A 23,401-nucleotide genomic window follows, 5' to 3' on the forward strand; every position below is an offset into this window, starting at 1 on the left:
GAAAAGCATTGCCGGTTTAAGCAGCTTCACTCACGGAAGCCATGACATATTTTTTTTAAGGATGTGCCGATTACAGAATTTTTGCCGATGCCGATTCTTAAATATTTGCCGATTCCGATTCTTTGGTTAAATGATTGAAGCTGCTTTTAGTTGGCGCTCTACAAGTGGTTGCGATTTTGTTACAAGTTGCTGCCTTTGAAATGTCTAAAAGCGTTCACTTTGTCGCCTGCTCTAGACAGCGTGATTTTTTACGGTAGTTCTTGGCTTCTTGCGCGCTACAAAGTGGTGATAGACACGCGTTTTATTTGTTGCGGAAATCAGTGAAAAGAGAAAAATCGCCATTGCTCACCGAGTGCAAAATAAACGTAGCTTAATGCAGTGTGCAAAATATTATCTTGTGCGGTTTGCAGTATTTTTCTCGCAGAATTCAAGAAGGTGCCACAAAAAAGAAGATAAAGACTAGAGTGTAAAAGAAAATGAACGCAGCGGTATTGAATATACAAAAACCTTTAAAAAGTAACACACCAGCCTTGCATTCAAAGCGCATCAATAGGCGAAAAAAGAAAAACATCTTGTGAAGAAATTACTATTGTTTTCGAACGCAGAGTTGCAGCCAATCTTGTTGCTTAGCAAACACGTGAAGATTACCAGGTAGCTGGTTTGATTACGTTTGCGCAATCACACGATTGTTTGTTGAACGCATTAAGCGTAATAGGCCTATACTTGGAAGTTACTTCTCTCTGCTTAGTAAATTAAAATTAAGCAACTTTCAGTGACTACGAATTTTACAACGATTAAACAATAATTACAAAGAACATTTCCGCTTTTTAATATTCAAAATTAAAGGCACATAAATTAAAATGCAATATCATCAACTTTTCTCCAGTTGCTGGAGTAAGTCTGTTCCGTTGAGGCGTAAAAATATTGCCACCTGCGCTAAAAATTCGTTCGCTTTCGATCGACGATGGTGGTGACGAAAGCAATTTATTTGCAATTTTGCTCAGCTCAGGAAACATAGTATTTTTTGCTTTCCACCAAATCATTTCTCTTCTTGCTGCGCTAAAAATGTCTGCATTAAGGTATATTCTACAGATCAAAGAAAACTACCTAATTTTGCCGAATGCCGACTAGAGCTGGGACAGCATTTGGCTGTAACATAGTCCGTTTCATGGGTTGAACAAACAATCGAGTGATTATTGCGCAAACGAGGTAATCTTTTTTCACGTGTTTACTAAGTGACAAGATTAATTCACTGCAATTCAGCGTCTGAAAAGATATAACTTGCAACTTCACACGTTGTTTTCCATTGACGCCCTTTGTTTTTTTTTTCTAAAAGCGTTTTGAATCTTTCAGACAGCTGTTCTCATTTTCTTTGCAGTTTATAATCCCTCGCTTTTTCACTTAACTTGCTTTTAGCGCCTCGCATACTGCAAGCTAATAACTATTACGTAATAATCCATTTCTCCTTTAACTTCTAACCGTTGTGTAATCATTCAACTTTTATATTTTATCTGGTTTAATTTTCTCTTTGAACGTTTTTCGTCATTTCAAAGAAAGTATTTTGATCTCGTGCCTACTAAACAAGAGTTTACAAAATGGCGGACAATCGTCATAATTTAGAGTTTTAGCCTACCGCTCTCCGAATGCTAGTTGACGCTGATGCGGTTGTTCAAAGAAGCTGTTCTTTGATCGGTATTTCCACGCGCTCGCGCTACTTTTGATTAGGAAACTTTGATAAAGAATCGGAAAAAATCGGCAATTTTTTCCGATGCCGATTCTCCAAAAATTGCCGATACCTGCCGATTCCGATGAATCGGCACATCCTTAATATTTTTGTTCAATATAAACATTTTGTGTGAAAAGCATTGCCGGTTTAAGCAGCTTCACTCACGGAAGCCATAACATATTTTTCTGTGCAATACAACATTTTGTGTGAAAAGCATTGCCCTACATGCCAAGCTGATACAATCTGCAGAATTTACTAGGACTAGTACCTAAATGACCGGGCGCCACAGTGCTCCGCACCTAAATATCCAGACGCCACAGTGTGCGCGCCTATTTGACCGGTGCCTAACTGTCTGCACCTAAAAGACTTGCTCCCCTGATTTTGTTGAATAAAACTATTGAATTTAGAAGTTATGTAGGCACTTTTTCTTTTCCTCTCAGAGTCTTTTGCTTTGAAAAAGAAAAAAAATATATCATGACCGGTCAAATAGTGTTTCAGATTAAAAGACCGGAGCCGGTTAAATGGCCACTGCCTTTTTTTTAAAAGAAGTATTGTAACTGTTTACAGCCACCAAACTAAATTGTTGAGAGCAAAAATGTAATGCGTCGTTCGGCAGGGTCTGCTACTACTCGGTGAGTCCGATTCGGTGAGTTCATAGGCGCCGACTCCGGGGGGGCGCCGCCCCCCCGTGAATTTAGCTCGGGGTGGCTTCCCCCCCGCAAATTATTTCAAAAAAATCTTAAATCAAATGTTTCTAAGTTCAGATTTGCGTTAGTTTGACCTTCATTGCGGATCGATCTCAATTAAAAGATCTACTTGTTGCAAGAACAGCGCTGCTCCTAAGATAACAAAAGAAACAGACGTACGGTAGCTGATAAACGCCAGCATGGTGCCTTTGAAGCATAGTAACAATGATTGAAAAACGTTTTTTTTTTAATTTCTTCTGCTTTGTTTTTTCTTGGGAGTGTCAATAACGAGGTGCGGTTTGCTGTTTGCTCAGTTTAGTATCTACGTCTACGCGTATTAAGAAAGAGCTAAAGTTCAAAGTGACCAGCATATAATTCAAAGTAGCCTTCAGGCCTCAAAATTCGTTTTTGTTGACGGCGGACAAACGTGTCCGGTCTGAGCAGCTATCTCGGCGGACACACCAGTTTTAGCTGTCGATCGTCATGCTTAATCACTTTATCTTGATAATAATTCTTCGCCATTTCAGAACTATAACTACGGTTTTAGAAGGCTTTTTAAAAATTCAGTAAGTCTTTTTAAAAATTCAGTCACTCTGAAAGGCTTTCATCAGACCAACGACTTGCGCTTGAAGAATCAAAGCGCCGTGTAGCTGGTCAATACGTCACATAACTGATTAACTTCCACCGAACGAGGTCGTGTGGCTTATTGCGTCACAATGCTCTGGGCAGGAGTCGGAAAATTTCTACGCTAACGCTACTATTTTTTGCTGTGCAAAGTTTATTTTTGCGTGTCATGTGAGCGAAAGTAAATTTTCCTTGGGTTTTTTCTTTCTTACTGTAAAACCAAAACTTAACAAATTTTGTTGCATCTTGCTGTAATAGCCTACTCGTATAATCTAATTTAGTAACCAACCTTGCCTTATCATTATTACTCGGAGATCAAAGCCAGACATTGTGACGTAAAACTTGAACTAAATTGCGTGTGATTAGCGTAGAAGTACCTGTACTCCTATCGATTCTTAGCGAAGAATTCACCTTTGTTAGGCTGATTCAATGTCATCAATCGTTGAAGCAATGTAAAAATCGAAAGTTTTCCTCCTTGAATGGAAGCTAAGGGATACCGTATTCACATTTTCTAGATGCGCGCTAGAATGCGCTGGAAATTATATTCTCGCAACAATTGTTCGTGTTATGCAATGACGATTTTGTATCGCTAGTTCCTGTGTTATTTCTCGGCGGACAAATATGACCGATCTAGATGTACTTCCTGCAAACATCACATGCTGTGACGGCGGACATGTCCGATGTCCGCCGTGAATTTCGAGGCCTGAGCCTACATTATAAAGCTTAGCGATATACAATGGCAGATGGACGCAAGCAAACATCAATGCTGACAAACAAACATCAGCATTTTGAATTTAAGCAATCAGTCGGCTAGAAAGTTTGCCCCCCTGGCAATTTTCAAAACCCGGCGCCTATGGGTGAGTTCCTAACCTCTAACCCTAAAACAGCAATGATAATTAAGCTACGGTACTCAATAATTTTAAAAAAAATTGAAAAAATCACCGAATAGAAATCTAACTCACCGAAACGGGCCATTCCGTGTTCGGCAAACACAGTCACATCCTCTTATGACAAACGGAAACTTACCCAGAGAAATTCTCCAATTCCAGCAAATTTAAAATAATCTAACTTTATTACTCATATTGGAAAAGACATAAAAAATTGGGCTGTAGGCTACTCAAATTAAAAATTGACCACAAAAATGCAGCAGCCTAACGATTGAGTCACTTCGGGTCAAAATTTAGTTAAAAAAACGCTTTCGGGTAGTATCATTCCCTTAGGAACACCAGCCCGAGAAATCGTACGCGCCACTGATCCAGTTGCAAACGATACTTCTCGGGCTGGTGTTCCAGAGGTAATGAGTTCGATACTATCTGGCGGCTTTCTTTTTTAACTAAACTTTGACCCGAAGTGACTCAATCGTTAGGCTGCTGCATTTTTGTGGTCAATTTTTAATTTGAGTACCGTAGCCTACAGCCCAATTTTTTTATATCTTTTCAAATATGAGTAATAAAGTTAGAGTTTTTTTAATTTGCTGGAATTTGAGAATTACTTTTCGTAATTTTTCGTTTGTCATAAGAGGATGTGACCATGTTTGCCGAAGGACGCATCACATTTTTGTTCTCAACAAGTTAGTTTGGTTGGTACAATACTTCTTTTAAAAAAATGGTATCATCAATGTCAAGTTTACTTTTAGGCAGTGTTTTTTAGCAGGCAATTTAGTGTGAAGTAAAATGTTTCTGGGTAGTAGTAGGCCTATCTAACTCATACCCTTGGGCAGCAGCGCAACTAGAAAAAATCAAAAGGGGTCTTCAATGAGAGAGAAAACTAACAATTATTTGTAGAAGTGGATATATCACAGTTAGATTGTTAGAATATTAGCCTAGTGTAAATTGACAGCGCAATGATCCAGTTCTGTGATGTGCGAAGCGACCTTTTTCGCTCTGTCTGCGCTTGCTACTCACTCTCAAAAAAAGTTTCCCGCGCTTTCGAAAGTAGGCAGCAAACTGTTTGCTCTCCAGGCCCACATTTTAAAAAGTAGTCCACACAAGCTTAGGGCCTGGATACACGTCAAGTTTGACAAGATTGTAAAAAAAAATTTAATTGCAGTCTTTTTGATACCAAAATTGTAAAATTGGTTTAAGAATGTGTGAAGTTGCGATCATATGAAGATTACAAATCAGACAAGCCTAAAGCCAGCTGCAGTTTCGTTTTGTGCGTTAATAAGGTTGCATCTTAAGTAGGGATGCCCAATTGCCCAAAGTAGAATTTCGAATCCTTAAGATTTGAATCCATCCAGAATCGAATCTAAAAACCGCTTTTTATCGGGTAATTGGATTTGGAAATAATACGGAAAAAGGAAAAAAATTATTGAAATGCTCCGCCGATCTGCAAAACGCCTGCAAGTCACGTGCGTCGTGCATGCCAATTTGTTTCTGCATGTGATTAACAGAGGTCCCTTACGTGTGTGTGCGCGCGACGCGCGTGTGTGTTTTGAGAGAACAAAGGCAAGAAGAAGAAAACGATTGAACTTGAGAATGAGAACTTGTTAAAATGATGGCTTTGTAAAGCTTCTTTTTCATGCCGTTGTATTTTCTCAATAAAAAGAAAAGGTTAAAAATTTACGCCGAGGATTCTAGAATAGGATTCGAAATTCTGAAAATAAATTCTAGAATGGGCAATTATTCTACTTTGGGTATCGCTAAAGACCTAATCCTAAGTTAGCCAAATTACCAAATTTTAGAAACCAAGTTCAAAGAAAGGAAAAGAAATCCTTTATTTCGAATAGTTTCTACACCTTCATTCTCGTAATGTCAATCAAGACAATGAATTAGCTATTCTAGCCTGGCCTTGATTGCCTTATCTGTACCCGGACGAAATCATTCATTTAAAGCGATCGATACAAATTCAAGAAGAAAATTCTAATGTTTACAATCTCTAACATTATTTCTAATGTTTACTGTATGCTTCGTCTATTTGTTATAAATCTTTGTTTGTTTGTGTAGTTTATAGACCTAACTAAATTGTTTTTTCAAAGCTGAGCCGGTTTCCCGCACTTCAAGTTTTACTACCCTGAAAAGTCAGCCATTTTGTTTTTAGGACATCATATTGCGTAAATAAATGATGGTCTGTTAATATTTTGTATTGCGGTTTATGCAACTTCGTAAAACAAGTTTGGTATGCATAGAACGTAGCTTGAACTGACACACGTTAAGTAGTACGTAAGTCTGAGTCTAGTTAGTCGTCCCTCTTCTTGAAGTTGCAAATCTTAAAGGGGTTGTCATGCCGACTAGACAGCGCCCCTAGTTGCGCCCCTGCCCTTGGGGATACCAGCCCAAGAAACATCGTACGTGCCGCTGATTCAGTTGAATAAAAGCAAAAATGTAATGCGTCGTTCAGCAAACACGGTTGTCGGTCACATCCTCTTATGACAATCGAAAAATTACCCAGAGATATTCTCAAATTTCAGCAAATTAAAAAAACTCTAACTTTATTACATAAAAAATTGGGCTGTAGGCTACTTAAACTAAAAATTGACCACAAAAATGCAGCAGCCTAACAATTGAGTCACTTTGAGTCAAACTTTAGTTAAAAAAAAAAGAACGCTTTCGGGTAGTATCAAACTCATTCCCTTTGGAACACCAGCCCGAGAAGTATTGCACGCGCCACTGATCCAGTTGAACGTTATTGTCGAATTTAGAACTTATTTAGAACTTAACTTATATATACTTTCTTCTTCTCTTCTCGTCTCTTGCATTAAAAGAGAAAAAGAAAAAAAGTGCCTATATAGTGACGTCATGACCGGTCAAATAGTGTTTTAGAATGAACGGAGCCGGTCAAATAGCCACTGCCAATTTTTTTTAGTCCTAGGCAAAGATGGATGCCACCGATGTCGTCCCCTGAACACGTCGTCCCCCCGATGTCGTCCCTTGAAAGAAGTGTTGCCAGATATTCAATTTTTTTGTCCATTTAAATGCAGGTAAAAATTAGGGTTGTTCGAAACAAATTTTTCAAGTCAAAACAAAATTTTTGCCACCTTTTCCTATTTTAGCGAATATATATCTGAAAATAAACAACTGGCCTAGAAATTAATTTTTATTTTAAAAATGTAATCGAATAAAGTCAGAGACTTTTAAAAATGGTAGCAGTGCTCGAAAAAAAAAATTTTCCGGCAGCCAAACGTGTTTGACTGAAGCAAGCTGTTTGGAGGCCAATCACAACTTCACAAGCACATGGCGGCCATCGGAACTTTGACACGCATCAGTAATGATTTATCGCATCAATAAAGTGTATTGTGATGTCACTTGCATCCTGCTTATTGTCAGACATTAGTTGCTTGGTCAATCAATAATGTTAACAATTCAAGCATAGACACAGACACTCAGACAGTGTGTATTGTGATTTATCGGCTGCTTTGACTGCTTCCTAATCCTTTGTGATTATAAGTGGCAAAGTAGTCTACTTTATTCACAAGGCCGCTTGCATAAAATTTTTCTCAGAACTTCATGGCGGACAAATGTGGCCGACGGATGGGCGAGACCCGGTGGAAAAAATGTCGGTTTTTGTAGGTTAATCGTGGCGATGGCCGCTTTCAGTTTCAAGGCCTGGGTAGCCAACCAAATTGATTGTTTTTTGTTCATCAACTATTTGTTTGTTTTTCATATCTTTATCCTGCATTGCGGGAAAGCGGACTTGAGCACTATGCATCGGTGTACACTAGGGTGTTTCATTTGCTCCCTTTATTTGAATTTTGATCTGTCCCTAAGTTAATTCTGTTCCATTTGGGAAAAAAATAACCTGGAAATAATTTTTAATTTCATGGCTCCCCGTTTACCCCCCCCCACCGCGACTCCGAAATTTCTGCCTACTCCAATCGCCATAACTCAAAAACCACTTTAGATAAACATGGGTTGTTGGGTATCAAAGTTATTGCCATACCCCACTTTAATTCAAAAATGCTGTCAAAATAACAATCTGAGCAAAAAAAATTTTATTTTTATTTTTGCACAACATAAGAAAAGCAGTTGGCATGACTATTGAATAGCCAAACATACGATGTGAACAACCAAACATAAGTGGCAACTGACACAACACCAAAATTAATCACATGACACAATATTATCAAAAACCATCTATGAAGTAATAGGACATCACAATAAGTAATAGCACAGCAGGGGCTCACACAACCTCCATTAAGCAGGCAGCAACATGGTGTGTTGTGCTTAGCGCATTGTTCTTCGCACCAAAGAGTGTTTACATTAATTTCAGCTACTGAAACCACTGTGTTGCTGTTTTCTTGTGCAAGAAAGGTCAAAATGATTGCCTCCATACAGTAATGGGTAGTTAAAATAAATTCCAGTCATACTAATGTAAGTCACTGGAAACAGTGTATTACAGGCAACTCCAAAGCGAGTGCTGCAAAAATTGCCTACTATGTGCTGTGCTTCAATGATGTTTTTTCCGTCCTGGAGGATAAAAATTCAATGACGACATGAATCATGAATAGTAACACAGCAACAGCTAATGCTGATTAAGTAGGACATGGACAGGATACTAAGGCCTGTATTCTAAGATCCAACTTGAGTTCAAACTGAAACTCATGTTTGGCTTGGTCCGTGTATTTGGTATACCATAACCCAAGTCCAACTTTCTGATGTATTCAGCAGCATGTATCAAGATAGTCTGCAGCGTCCCTTGTAGTCTGCCTGTAGACACCATAGTATAGGGGAAGTCACTCTGTCTTGAATTTTTAATGATTTAAAATTTGAAATTACCAAGTCTCCTGATGTTACGCTGTATTGCTCAGCATAGTTTCCAGAGGGGTGATTAATTAGAGTTCATTGAACTCTGTCGTATTTTCCTGGAAAATTCACTGCAAAATCCAATAACCTTCAAAAACCCAGGAGCTTTGCATAAAGCCAGATGGACGGCAATGCTGATTTACTCCATTAAGATATATCTTCTGGGAAAGTACATTGGAGAGCTTCCACTTGGCACTGTTACTACCACTCAACAAACCTCAAAGATAAGAGGCTTTGTCAACTTTGTCACTCATGTCATGTGTATTCTCAGTGGTGGTTGACATGTTCATCGCCCACTGATGCTCCATGGAATGATCTAAAGTTTTACAAGATGCTGTTCACTTACAGTAGGGGTCGGCAAACTGCGGCCCGCGGGCCAAATGCGGCCCGCGGACAAACTTTTTGCGGCCCTCGAACGATCTTACTTTTAGTGCATACACTAAAGTTTCATCATTATGTACGCATGAATTCATTTTATATCATAACAATGTCTACTGTTGTTAAAATAATCAACTTTGTTTTGGCAAGAGGCCTTAACCACAGCCAATTCAAAAGTTTACTTGGAGTGATGAATGCTGTATATCAAGATCTGGTGTATTTTGCGAGGTTAGATGGCTAAGTCGCAGTGCTATGTTACAACGGTTTTATGATTTGCGAAACGAAATAGGGACTTTCTTGAAACAAAAGAATGCAGGTTTCGGCATTGATGAACTGAGTGATCCTGATTGGTTAACAGATTTAGCCTTTCTCACTGATTTCACTTCTCATATGAACAAGCTAAACTTACAACTACAAGGAAAGGAGCAATTTATTAATCAGATGTATGATCATATTAATGCCTTCGTAAACAAGCTACGTCTTTGGGAAACTCAATTAATCAATTCCAACTTTGCTTATTTTCCCAATTTTGGCCTTTGTAAACCTTCCAACCCTGATAAGTAGCCTACATATCACTTATCGTTTCCACTAAAACTAACTTTGAATCTCGATTTTGCGATTTAAGAAATCAAAAAAACAGATTCGATTTATTTGCCTTCCATTTTCAATGGATGTCAATACTATGCCACATGAGATGCAAATGGAAATAATTGAACTTCAATCGTCTTCGTCGTCGTGTGAGCCTCTGGGGCCAAGGGTCTATCTTTTTACCACCCCAGATTCACGATGTTCCCGGACTACAGTGGAAGGCTACTAGAGAGCAGCCAGTCTTTGGTTGAACATTGAACTTCAATCATCCAACATATTGAAGGCCAAATACGATTCAGTTCCAATTGCCAACTTTTTTAAAGAATATGTCCAGAAATCCACCTATCCTCATCCGTATGACAATGCAAAACCTGTAATGTGCATGTTTGGAAGCACATATTGCTGTGAGCAGCTTTTTTCAAAAATGAATTACGCAAAGAATAAACTTCGCACTCGCCTGTCAGATCGTCATTTGAATTACGTATTGCAAATATCATCAACAAAGTTGCCAGTTGATTTAAACACCTTGGCCATGACACAGAAACAACATCATCCTTCACATTGATAAATGATAACTAAATAAAAACAATGCATTGCGTTTTAATACGTGTTTGACAATAAATATGAAACGGCAACAAACACGTCTCATTGTGCAATAGACACAGGAATAGGAGTTGCAGGTGCGCCATGATTTTAAGGATAATGTGGTGATTGTTTATAGGTTGAAATTTATGCGGCCCGCGCGTTACCGGAAGTTTGTAGATTTGGCCCAGTAGTAGTGTTGGGCGATATTGAAAAAAACAAAACGATACGATATTTGAAAAAATACTCGATATTTCGATACTTTTGTTCTAATTAAGAAAAGAGTTTCTCAGTCTTCGAAATTAGTGTCGGCAATTGCCGAGGTGATTGCCGACGCAGATGCATGAATAGGGCATTAGCGTCGGCAATAGAAATGCCTAGGCCACACGAGCGCTTGTAAGGTTAGGGTTAGACATTCCTCCCAGTCGTTATGCCACAGCCATAGATCTGCTCCTTAGTCAACACCCTGATGGAGCTCTGCAAAAGAGGCGTGTGGATGGGTATCAAAGCACGAAAACGGCAAATTGTGGACGCTTCATTGTGAACGGCGAAGACAGTGTAGATTTACAGCCAAGCGATGAGCCTCTTGATGTGTCTGATTCCGGTGATGACACGACAACCTCATCCTCCGATGCAGCATCTGATGATTCCGATTCTGACATCTAGTTCTTTATCAAACAGACTTTGTGTTGCTCGCAGTATCCCAATTGTGCTGAAATTACGTTAGTGCATACGTAAATCGAGGCAATCTTCTCGCAGGGAGCTATTAATTTGTTACTGGTACTTGGTTGAGCAATTAACGTTATTTTATGATAATTCAACGTCGCTAGATGTCGAATTAATGTAAAACAAACATAAATTTCTTATTGGGCATTGTTGTTACGCAATATAACCCGCCGGGAAAATTAAATCGATTTGTGCTGACCGAACGTTAAATCAACCCAAAATTAACTTACTTTTCCTCCCCTGAGTTATTCAACGTGAATTACCATAACAGCGTGCGTATCGCGTTGTTCGCTACTTTTGGTATTATTACATCACAATAAATCAAACAGTGCGGTCGGGATAGACTACTCTAGTATATTTTTCGCTTCTCGTTTTACATGTTTTGGTACAATTTTTTTCGTAATAAACGTTCACAGTCAATTGCCGAGGCAGTTTCAACTTTTTCCGTTTGGCCTCGGCAATGTTTTTATAGGGATTTGCAATTACGAGCTAGAACTGTAATAGTTAAAATATCGAACGATATTGAAATAAATATCGATATTGAAAAGATATCGTATCGTATCGAAAATTCGATATATCGCCCAACACTACCCAGTAGTACAGAAAGTTTGCCGACCCCTGACTTACAGCAACATCAATAACTGTATTGCTCTGAAGGTATTAAAGAGACACCTTTGGTACTTGACAGAGGAAATGATTTCTCTTTCTCTGTTCAGAGAACACACCCCTGTTGAAGAAACTTGGTTTATTGCTGATCGAATGCTACAATGCATTGATACACACTCAGCCATCCCAAAACAGCGACATGGATCTGGGTTTGAAAAACAAAATTTCTACAACACTTTGGGCCATCAACATTCAACAAGGCTTGGTGATTTAGTTGGACAAGATTCATGCTATTTTATGAACTTGTTAAACCTGAACCATAAATTTTTGCACCTGTCTGTTAATGAATGGCATGATAACAGCATCTTAAAAGAAAACCTGGTAAATGTCCTAGAAATCAATGTAATTAATGACTGTGCTGAAAGGTATGTAAAATTAAGCTCAGACTTCTTGGGATCTTCTCACAGCTAAGACCATTGCCAAGACACCCTGCAAGTGGCAGAAAAACACAGAAAGTGTCAACCATTCCTTTACAAAAGAGGCACCCACTGTTGATGATGCCCAACTGCCTCTTTGACGATTATATGCATGCATCATCAATCATGATAATATGTCAACCAACTGGCTTGGATACTAATCGTACTTGCAGTTTTTGAAAAAATGTAACTATTTGCAGGATTATAGATAATTTAAGCCCGTATTTTAAGATCCAACTTGAGTTCAAGCTGAAGCTCAAGTTTGGTTTGGTCCATGCATATGGTATACCATAATCCAAGTCCAACTTGTTTTCCAGCTTGAACTCAAGTTGGATCTTAGAATACGGGCCTTAGTATCCTATCCATGTCCTACTTAATGAGCATTAGCTGTTGCTGTGTTACTATTCATGATTCATGTCCCACTTGTATTGTCGTCATTGAATTTTTATCCTCCAGGACGGAAAAACATCATTGAAGCACAGCACATAGTAGGCAATTTTTGCAGCACTCGCTTTGGAGTTGCCTGCAATACACTGTTTCCAGTGACTTACATTAGTATGACTGGAATTTATTTTAACTACCCATTACTGTATGGAGGCAATCATTTTGACCTTTCTTGCACAAGAAAACAGCAACACAGTGGTTTCAGTAGCTGAAATTAATGTAAACACTCTTTGGTGCGAAGAACAATGCGCTAAGCACAACACACCATGTTGCTGCCTGCTTAACGGAGGTTGTGTGAGCCCCTGCTGTGCTATTACTTATTGTGATGTCCTATTACTTCATAGATGGTTTTTGATAATATTGTGTCATGTGATTAATTTTGGTGTTGTGTCAGTTGCCACTTATGTTTGGTTGTTCACATCGTATGTTTGGCTATTCAATATTCATGCCAACTGCTTTTCTTATGTTGTGCAAAAATGAAAAAAAAATTTTTTTTTGCTCAGATTGTTATTTTGACAGCATTTTTGAATCAAAGTGGGGTATGGCAATAACTTTGATACCCAACAACCCATGTCCATCTAAAGTGGTTTTTAAGTTATGGCGATTGGAGTAGGCAGAAATTTCGGAGTCGCGGTGGGGGGGGTAAACGGGGGGCCATGAAATTAAAAATTATTTCCAGGTTATTTTTTTTCCAAATGGAACAGAATTAACTTAGGGACAGATCAAAATTCAAATAAAGGGAGCAAATGAAACACCCTAGTGTACACCTTCCAAAGTTCACCTGACCCACGCTGCAGCCGATGGCAATGTCTGTTTCCAGTTGTCTACTCTACTTACCGTATGACTTAAATTTGGTACCGGTACTCCCCATTACTTGAAATTGATCACTGGGTTGAGGTAATTATCGTAAAGTTTCTTGCCCAGAGAAACAACAGCAAGTGCGGGTGGCTGGAGTCGAACATGCAGGCTCTCGACTGCGAGCCCAATGCGCTAACCACTCGGCAACTGCTGCCGAACTAATTCCACAAGTTGTACCAAACTGAAAGAATAACGTAACAAATACCACAATAAATATTGAAAATATCTTTCGCAATTCTGCTTTTTTAGCCTACACTTCAGCAAAAAAGCGTATTCATAATCATTGACTGGGAACGACATGCGCAATTGCGCATTGACGCTTGAACTGAAATGCAACAGCCCGCCGCATATGAAGATGATTTTTCTGGTGGCGTAAATGATTGCGCGTCCCAATGTATATATGAGGGGACGACATCGTCGCCACCCAGCAAAGATCAAAACCCTAATCTTATTCCTAGGATGCAACCTAGTTCGTACCCTGAAAAGATCAAGAAAAAAAATTAAAAAAAGCGGAAGTTGCTAATCGCAGTTTCCGCAAACAGTTTAAAATTATCTCCCTGAAAAGATTGAGAGAAAGATAGCATAAAGCCGAAGTCGCTGATCGCAGTTTCCGCTAACCCTAACGCTAACCCTCGCTGATCGCAGTTTCCGCAAACATTTTTCTGCACTTTTCGCTAACCCTGACCATAAACTAATCTATGCTCTAACCCTAACCCTCGCTGATTGCAGTTTCCGCAAACATATTTCCGTAGTTTCCGCCAACATTTTTCCGCTAACCCTTACCCTAACCTTAGAGTAATTTATGCTCCAACCCTAACCCTTGCTGATTGTAGTTTCCGCAAACATTTTTCCGTAGTTTCCGCTAACCTTTACCCTAACTCTAACGGGTGCAACCTAGTTTGTAACTTGAACCATTCGTACAGTCAGTTCGTACCCTGAAAAGATCGAGAGAAAAAATTAAAAAAAAGCCGAAGTCGCTGATCGCAGTTTAATAGCACAAAGCCGAAGTCGCTGATCGGAGTTTCCCCAAACAATTTGAAACAAACTCGAGGGTTAGCGGAAACTGTGGTTAGCGGAAATTGCAAAACTGCGGGAAAATGTTTGTGGAAACTGTGATCAGCGAGGGTTAGAGCATAGATCACTCTATGGTTAGGGTAAAAGTTAGCGGAAACTGCGGAAAAATGTTTGCGGAAACTGCGATCAGCGAGGGTTAGAGTTAGAGCATAGATTACTCTATGGTTAGAAATTAGAATTAGGGTAAGGGGTAACGAAAACTGCGGAAAAAATTTTGTGGCAACTGCGATCAGCGAGGGTTAGGGTTAGAGCATAGATTACTCTATGGTTAGGGTTAGTGGAAACTGCGGAAAAATGTTTGTGGAAACTGGGCAGTGGCTATTTGACCGGCGCCGGTCTTTGAATCTGAAACACTATTTGACCGTCATTATACAGTCACTCTTTTTCTTTTTCCTTTTCAAAGCAAAAGACGAGAAGGGCGTATATAAGTTCTAAATCCGTCCATATTATTCAACTCCATACGTGGCGCGTGCGATACATCGCTGGCTCCTACTCTAGAGGGACTGCGTTCGTCACTGCCCGGGAGTGTTCCTTTTTTTTGTTTTTTTAACTAGATTTTGACCCGAAGTGCATTTTTGTAGGCAATTTTTAATTTGAGTTGCATTACATTTACATACCATTACCATTTTTTTAAAAGAAGCATTGTATATAAATAACTTGTTGAGAGCAAAAATGTATTGCTTCGTTCGGCAAACACGGTCACATCAATCAATCAATCATTTTATTTTTCGTCATCAACGCGTACGGGACAAAAAAGATACCAACTACAAAAATCGATATAGTCCTACCAGCATGTTAATGAACGGGAAAAGGTGGCAAAACCTTGAAAGGTTTAAAACGTGCATGAATGAAAAATTATGTAGTAGGCCAGTGGTTCTCAAACTTTTTTTTGTTGCGACGCCTCTGGAAAAGTTTTCTGGACTTGCGACGCACCAGCAAATAAAAGTAAATGAAGAAACTTATTATTAAAGTTTTGTTTATTGATGCAACAACAAAAAGCAATGTATATTATTTAATGTGACGTGTGGTCTTGTTTGTTTTCACAAAGTTCATTGAATCTTGGGAGAATTTTTAAAATTGCCACCCGCATTTTTCTTTCACTGTTTATTCGTGATCGATATTTGGTTTTATCACCTCCAAGGCAGAAAATCCTGCTTCACATAGCCTAAATACGACGTGGCAAATGGGATAATAATTTGCAGTGCTTTCTTTCACCAAACCTGGATAATCGTCATTTATTGAATCCAAAAATTTGCAGGATTTTCTACCACGAAAGGATCACGAATCCATTCGTAGTTTAAAAAATTTTCCAGGAAGTATTTTGCAAATTTCGACTCGAGCTTGGACAAATGTAAATAAATATGCTTCGCAAATTTGAAGGGAAAAAAATGCACTTGTAACCTCAACTCTTCACTGTTTTCAGACTGAAATAACACCAAGAAAAATGATTCAGAGTTTCCAATTTTTTTTGAAGGATAGACATCCAATACTGCGTTAGGCTATCAGCAGTGGCAAATTTTTCAGTTAATTGCGGTGTAATCGGCTAAGTGCATGGGACACATGTGCGTACCAGCGGTCCTCAAAGGGTTAACCTCATTTTTATAATCTTAAACTGAGTTCAGCCAAGAAATAGAACTATTCTGCGACGCCCTTGGAAAAGTGAAACGACACACCAGGGCGTCGCGACGCACAGTTTGAGAACTACTGTAGTAGGCTATAGTTAGCACGGCTACAAACGGAAAATTACCCAGAGAAATTCTCAAATTCCAGCAAATTAAAAAAACTCTAACTTTATTGTTCACATCTGAAAAGACCTATAAAAATGAGCTGTAGACAACTCAAATTAAAAATTGACTACAAAAGTGCACTTCGGGTCAAAATTTAGTTAAAAAAATAATAAATAAAAAAAAGAAACGCTTCCGAGTAGTATCGAACTCAGTGCCTCTAGAATAGGAGACGGCGACATATCGCATGCGCCACGTGACGAGTTGTATAACAGCGTTGGATTTAGAACTTATATACGCGCTTCTCGTCTTTTGCTTTGAAAGAGAAAAAGAAAAAAAGTGATTGCATAGTGACGTCATGACCGGTCAAATAGTGTTTCAGATTCAAAGACCGGCGCCGGTCAAATAGCCACTGCCTGGAAACTGCGATCAGCGGACTTCGGTTTTGAGCTATTTTTTCTCTCGATCTTTTCAGGGGGAAAATTTTAAAGCGATTGCAAAAACTGCGATCAGCAACTTCGGCTTTTTTTGTTTTTTTTTCTTGATCTTTTCAAGGTACGAACTGACGGTACGGACTGTTCATGGTACGAACTATGGTAGGTTGCATCCAACTCTAACCATAGAGTAATCTATGCTCTAACGCTAACCCTCGCTGATCGTAGTTTCCGCAAACATTTTTCCGCAGTTTCCGCTTACCCCAACTTTAACCATCGAATAATCTATGCTCTCTAACCCTAACCCTCGTTGATTGCAGTTTCCGCAAATATTTTTTTGCAGTTTCCGCTAACCCTAACCCTCGAGTTGTTTGCGGAAACTCCGATCAGCGACTTCGGCTTTGTGCTATTAAACTGCGATCAGCGACTTTGGCTTTTTTCAATTTTTTCTCTCGATCTTTTCAGGGTACAAACTGAGGGTACGAACTGTTCAGGGTACGAACTAGGTTGCACCCTTATTCCTAACTCTAACCATTACCTTAACCTTTCCTAACTTTAATCCTAACTCTGGCAACACCTGGTTGTAACCATGGCATTAAGTGTGGAAAAATAGCCACTTCCTATCATTTATTACTTACTACCGTACATGTGTGCTGCTTCTCTTTGTTTTTGCTGTTGTTTCTTGAGTTTTGTGGCCTTGCCAACTACAGACATATAATTATAACCTACCACTGTACATAATTTAATATTCAGGCACGTTTTAAACCTTTCAAGGTTTTGCAACCTTTTCCCGTTCATTAACGTGCTGGTAGGTCTATACCCAGGCGCGGATTTATGGGGGGGCCCAGGGGGCCCGGGCCCCCCCGAAATTTTGTGAAAAATTGTATGTTTCCGCATCAAATGGTTTGATATGCTTCTAAACAGCTGATATTAGTCCCTCGGCATCACAATTGATGAAAATGGTTGTTTTAATGTCTATTTTCTAGCATATCGTATATGTCGTAGTATCATTGTTCATACCTGTTTAGCTTTTTCTTTCTTTTTAATTGATTTTCAAATTTTCTAGCCCCCCCCCGAAAAAAACTCTTAGATTCGCGCCTGTCTATACCGACTATCGTAGTTAGTAGTATCTTTTTCGTCCCGGATGCGTAACGACGAAAAATAAAATGAATGAATGAATTATACACCATCACATCACCACTTGCTAAACGTGGCGACTGGAAGGGTTGCCAACCTGTTCTCATCAAAAAAAAACATTAGAAAATAGCTGAAAAAGCCAAGAAAAATCAATCAATCAATCAATGTTTTATTTGTCAGTAACAGGAACATAGGTAGATGTTTGAAATATGCAATTAATGTACACAATGCAAAGTTACACAAGTTCCCATACCGACTGGGAGACAACGAAACGACCATACGGTCTACAAGTCAATTGCCACCCTACGGAAATGACGATTTTGCCATTTAAACTAAGCTTACAAGAGAGAGAGAGAAGAGAGAGAAACCTTTTCTTTTGTCTGTTGCGACAATTGCGACAATACGAATCAAATAGCTATCTAAATACCACAACAGACAGGAAGCAGCGAAAGACTATATCAGTCATCGAGTCAGCTGCTTCCCAGTTCTTAATGTGACAAATGTCAAGCATCGGCAAATTACGTTGAAACAAGATAGGCTGATGTTGAGTAATATTAATGAAAGAAAAAAAAATCATGTGCTGCTGCGATCCTCAAGTGAAGTCCTGTGGTTTTTTATTCAAATATAAACTTTATTCCGGGTGATTAAAAATAGGAAAAACTTTTAAAATCAATAAACTCTTGTAGCAAGGGCGTTTAAACTTCAGTGCAACAGAGAAAAGTTCAAGCCAATAAATAGTACAAGACTATACGAGTAAAAACATTTTTAGTAACAGTATTACAATACAAAAATAATCAAAATTTAAAAAAAGGTATAGGCCTATTGTTCTGTCATAAAAGAAATGGCTGAGTGACTCTCAGTGTGACCTGTTAGGCTGCATGAAACTAGCGAACAATCCTGAAACTAGTAAATGAGAAATATTTGAGTGTAACCGAACAACACAATAGGTCAATAATGTTTTCTTCAGACGAAATTTAACAAATCAAATCCAGGCGACGTATCATTACAAAGTTTGAGCCCAAAATAACAATTTATGACAATTTTTGTCACTTTTCCACTGACATAAAGCAACAAAATTTAAAATCAATTAAAAAAAATCAAACACTTCGCATTCAAATAAAAACAAGAAAAAAAAACACTTTTGTCGATTTAGGCTATGTGCGATTGATCCAAACTTGTCTGGCAGCCCTGCTTAAAAACTGACTAGGCTTGATTGCTGGCCAACGTTCGATTCAGTTCAGTTCAGTTCAGTTGTTTTTTTATTTCTGACCATCATATCAAAACAATACACGTCAACATAGCAAAGGTCGAGAAAAAGGTAGAAGCGACAAAAACTAAGTAATTTATAATTAAAAACTCTTGCGCTGGTTTAATTAAATTGATTTATACTGATACAACACACACTAATACAGAAAAGTTTAAAAAACAACTGAATTTAAAACAAAAAATTTTAGGACAAACTTTGAACGGATTTGATAATGGGCAGCAAACAAGATGTTACACAATAGAATGTAAAACAATTAATCCACATGGCTTACTAATCATTGTTTGATCAATTTTCTACCGTACTGTACTTCAATTGCTTCACTGGATAATAATTTACTTTCCTCATCCCTATTCTTTCAGAGCTGAGGCTGGCGAGTCAATTGCTTGTTTGCTACATGCGGCAACCGCAGACTTGGATTCTTGACATGGGTTTCTTTGAATTGTTCTGTCTTTGCGAATTCTTTATCAATTTCGAATATTTTTGGACTGAAATGACCACAATTAAATTCCTTTCTTAATTTGTCTAAAATTACCTATTCTCCAGGCCTAAGTTTTTCTTTAATCCAATTTATATATTTAGACCTGGAGAGCAAAATCTTTGCTGCTTACTTTGTAAAATCGCGGGAAACCCCGCGATTTGGGTGTGTATGTTTAATGAATACTAATTGGCTTTGTCGACGGGCAAGTGAGACGCGCAGGGCAGAATCGCTGCTGTCCGCAGTCGCGCCGCTGGCTCAGAGACGAGATCGGGCGAAGCCGCGGTCGTCGCGGGAGAACGAAGCGCCGCGCTCCGCTCCGACCCGCGGTCGGAGCGGGGCGCGCGAGCGACAGGTTGTCGTAGCGCCGAAACGACGGGCGTCTCGCAAAAGACGCGGCGTCCCGACCTTGCAGGCCGCGGACCCGAAGGAAGAAAAGTTGTTACCTGGTTGATCCTGCCAGTAGTCGTATGCTTGTCTCAAAGGTTAAGCCATGCAAGTCTAAGTGCGAGCTCTCGTACGGCGAAACTGCGAACGGCTCATTAAATCAGTTACGGTTCATTTGATCGTAGACGCACGTCGCACGTGGATAACTGTGGCAATTCTAGAGCTAATACATGCTAAAGGCGCCGACGCCGGCGGCAACGCTGGCGAAGGCGCGCATTTATCAGACCTCGCCGGCCCGGTCGCGTCGTCGTTCGCGGCGCGCGCGGCCGGTCCCCGTGGTGACTCTGGATAACTGAGCGGATCGCGCGCTTCCAAGTCGAAGGCGACGGATCATTCGAGTGTCTGCCCTATCAACTCGAGTCGGTACGGTCTCGGCCTACCGCGGTGGTGACGGGTGACGGGGAATCAGGGTTCGGTTCCGGAGAGGGAGCCGAGAAACGGCTACCACTTCCAAGGAAGGCAGCAGGCGCGCAAATTACCCATTCCCGACGCGGGGAGGTAGTGACGAAAAATAACGATGCGGGACTCTGAACGAGCGCCCGCAATCGGAATGAGCACATCGCAAAGCAGTGCGGACGTTCGGCGCGTCGTCGCTCGCCGGCGGCGCCCGGGCGCGCGAGTATCGATTGGAGGGCAAGTCTGGTGCCAGCAGCCGCGGTAATTCCAGCTCCAAAAGTGTACGCTTAAGTTGTTGCGGTTAAAAAGCTCGTAGTTGGAATTGGCGCCGGCGTCGCCCGGCCGTCCGACCTCGCGGTCGCGCACGGCCGGCCGCCGGGCCGCGCTTTCCTTGACCGGACGGCGCCCGGCGCCGGTTTTACTTTGAAAAAATTAGAGTGTTCAAAGCAGGCCCGCACGCGGCCCGGATAACGACGCACGGAATAGCGGAAGAGGGCCCCTCCCTCGACCGCCGGCAAACGACGAGACGAGAGGCAATGATCGAGAGGGACGGACGGGGGCATTCGTACCGCGCCGTTAGAGGTGAAATTCTTGGATCGGCGCGAGACGGACCGAGGCGAAGGCGTCTGCCGAGGACGTTTTCCTTAATCAAGAGCGAAAGTCGGAGGTTCGAAGACGATCAGATATCGTCCTAGTTCCGACCGTAAACGATGCCGGCCCCGGGCCGCCGCCTGCCTGCAGCTTCGAGTCGAGGCGGCGGCGGACCGGTCGAGGGAAACCAGAGCTTCTGGGTTCCGGGGGAAGTATGGTCGCAAAGCTGAAACTTAAAGGAATTGACGGAAGGGCACCACCAGGAGTGGAGCCTGTGGCTTAATTTGACTCAACACGGGGAAACTCACCCGGCCCGGACACGGCGAGGATTGACAGATCTAGAGCTCTTTCTCGATTCCGTGGGTGGTGGTGCATGGCCGTTCTTAGTTGGTGGATCGATTTGTCTGGTTAATTCCGATAACGAACGAGACTCTGACCTGCTAAATACCCGGCCGCTCGCTGGCCGGCGACGCCTTCGGGCGCCGCCACGAAGGAGCGTCTGCCGGCGTTCTTAGAGGGACAGGCGGCGTTCAGCCGCACGAGATTGAGCAATAACAGGTCTGTGATGCCCTTAGATGTTCGGGGCCGCACGCGCGCTACACTGGTCGGATCAGCCGGAGCCTCTTCGCTCGAGATCCCGGCTCGAAAGGGCCGGGAAATCCGGCAACCCCGACCGTGCTCGGGATAGGGAATTGCAATTGTTTCCCTCGAACGAGGAATTCCCAGTAGGCGCGAGTCATCAGCTCGCGTCGATTACGTCCCTGCCCTTTGTACACACCGCCCGTCGCTACTACCGATCGAGCGTTTTAGTGAGGTCCTCGCATCGGCTTGGCGCCGGCCTTCGCGGGTCGGCGGCTCGTCGAGAAGACGATCGAACTTGATCGCTTAGAGGAAGTAAAAGTCGTAACAAGGTTTCCGTAGGTGAACCTGCGGAAGGATCATTACCTGAACTTCGAAGGAACGTTTTGAGCCTCGGTCGGCCCGTCCTGGAGACGGCGCAGGCCCGGCGAGCACCGGAGCGACGAAAGCGCGGCTCGAGTGCCCCGGAACGGGGCTCGAAGCGTCGGAGGCCGACCGCTCGACCGGCGACTGCATAGCTACGAGACGAGCGACTTCGGAAAAAGAAAGCAGAGCTATCGCTCCTGGCGGGGGATCACTCGGCTCGCGAGTCGATGAAGGACGCAGCCAGCTGCGAGAATTGATGTGAATTGCAGAACACATTGAGCGTCGACGATCCGAACGCAAACCCCGCGAAAAAGCCAATTAGTATTCATTAAACATACACATATAAGAAGTGCACAACCAAATAGTGTCCCACCAAACTTTGACTTCAACGACAACGCAGAAACATAGTTAATGAAAAAACAAGCAACTGGAAAATTTTCTAGTTTCGGTTTCAAAACGACATTCGATCGGACACTACAACCACAGTCTCTGTATTACTGTGCTATTACTGTGTAATATAGAGACTGTGCTACAACCAGATATAAGGTAGAAATTACTGCTCCGATTGACGCTGACTGAATTTTTTTGCTAAAAAAAATATGGAAAGATAAAATTAAGCCAAAAAAGGCCAAAATTATGTTGGCTTTTTATTAATTTGACAAAAAATTGATGAAACATGAAAAACAGCCAGATTCTCAAAATCTGGCTTCAAAAAAGCAAAATTGGCAACTCTTGGGACTGGCGAGGTAGGCACTTTAACCTATGCTTTAACGTAGTAGGAAAAACGTACACGAAAATCAGCTGACTTCAGTCATGCTTCAGTCATGCGACTCAACACGTGATTATCTGGTCGTCTTTATCGAAAAATTTTGATACAAAGAAATTTAACTGAATGCAAATCCCCACAACCTGCGTGGCCGAATGGGTTAGGGCAAAGGAGTAGCAATTTCGATTGTGTGGGTTGGATTCCCACCTTCTGCTAGTAGCCTACTATTTTTTCTTCTGCAACTGAACTGAGTGCAAGAAGAATCTCAATGACTGCAATTAATGGAGTTAATAAGAAAAATTGTGACTGAAATACCAGTGATGTCATATACGTCACTCATGATTGCGTTATGAATTCGGACAGTGCACTACGTTAAAGCAGGCGCGGATCTAGGATTTTTTTTGGGGGGGGCCAGAAAAATTGAAAATGAATTAAAAAGTAAGAAAAAGATAAAACAGATATAAACAATCAGTGGCGTAGCCAGGAATTTGGAGGGTTTCGACGACAGGCGGGCGAAGCCCGATGACGTGTTCGCCAAAGGCGACACCCAGCGGCGGGGGGTCTGGGGGGCCTCCCCCAGACAATTTTGAAAAATTGCTTTGAATTTGGTGCACTCTGAGAGCATTTTCAACAAAAATATGGGTATAAATATTCCTGTAAAATGGTGCTGTCCGGTGGCATAGCAAAAGGATAAGATCGTGTTTTCTTCG

General features: G+C 41.1%; 2 pseudogenes; both read left to right on the forward strand.

Moving 5' to 3' along the window:
• Positions 1-19,989: 19,989 nt before the first annotated feature.
• On the forward strand, positions 19,990-21,924 carry LOC145777821 (small subunit ribosomal RNA; annotated as a pseudogene).
• Positions 21,925-22,117: 193 nt separating this feature from the next.
• On the forward strand, positions 22,118-22,277 carry LOC145777784 (5.8S ribosomal RNA; annotated as a pseudogene).
• The last annotated feature ends 1,124 nt before the right edge of the window (positions 22,278-23,401 follow it).

The sequence above is a fragment of the Aplidium turbinatum genome, chromosome 9 (genome assembly GCF_918807975.1).
Source record: "Aplidium turbinatum chromosome 9, kaAplTurb1.1, whole genome shotgun sequence".
Classification (NCBI taxonomy): domain Eukaryota; kingdom Metazoa; phylum Chordata; class Ascidiacea; order Aplousobranchia; family Polyclinidae; genus Aplidium; species Aplidium turbinatum.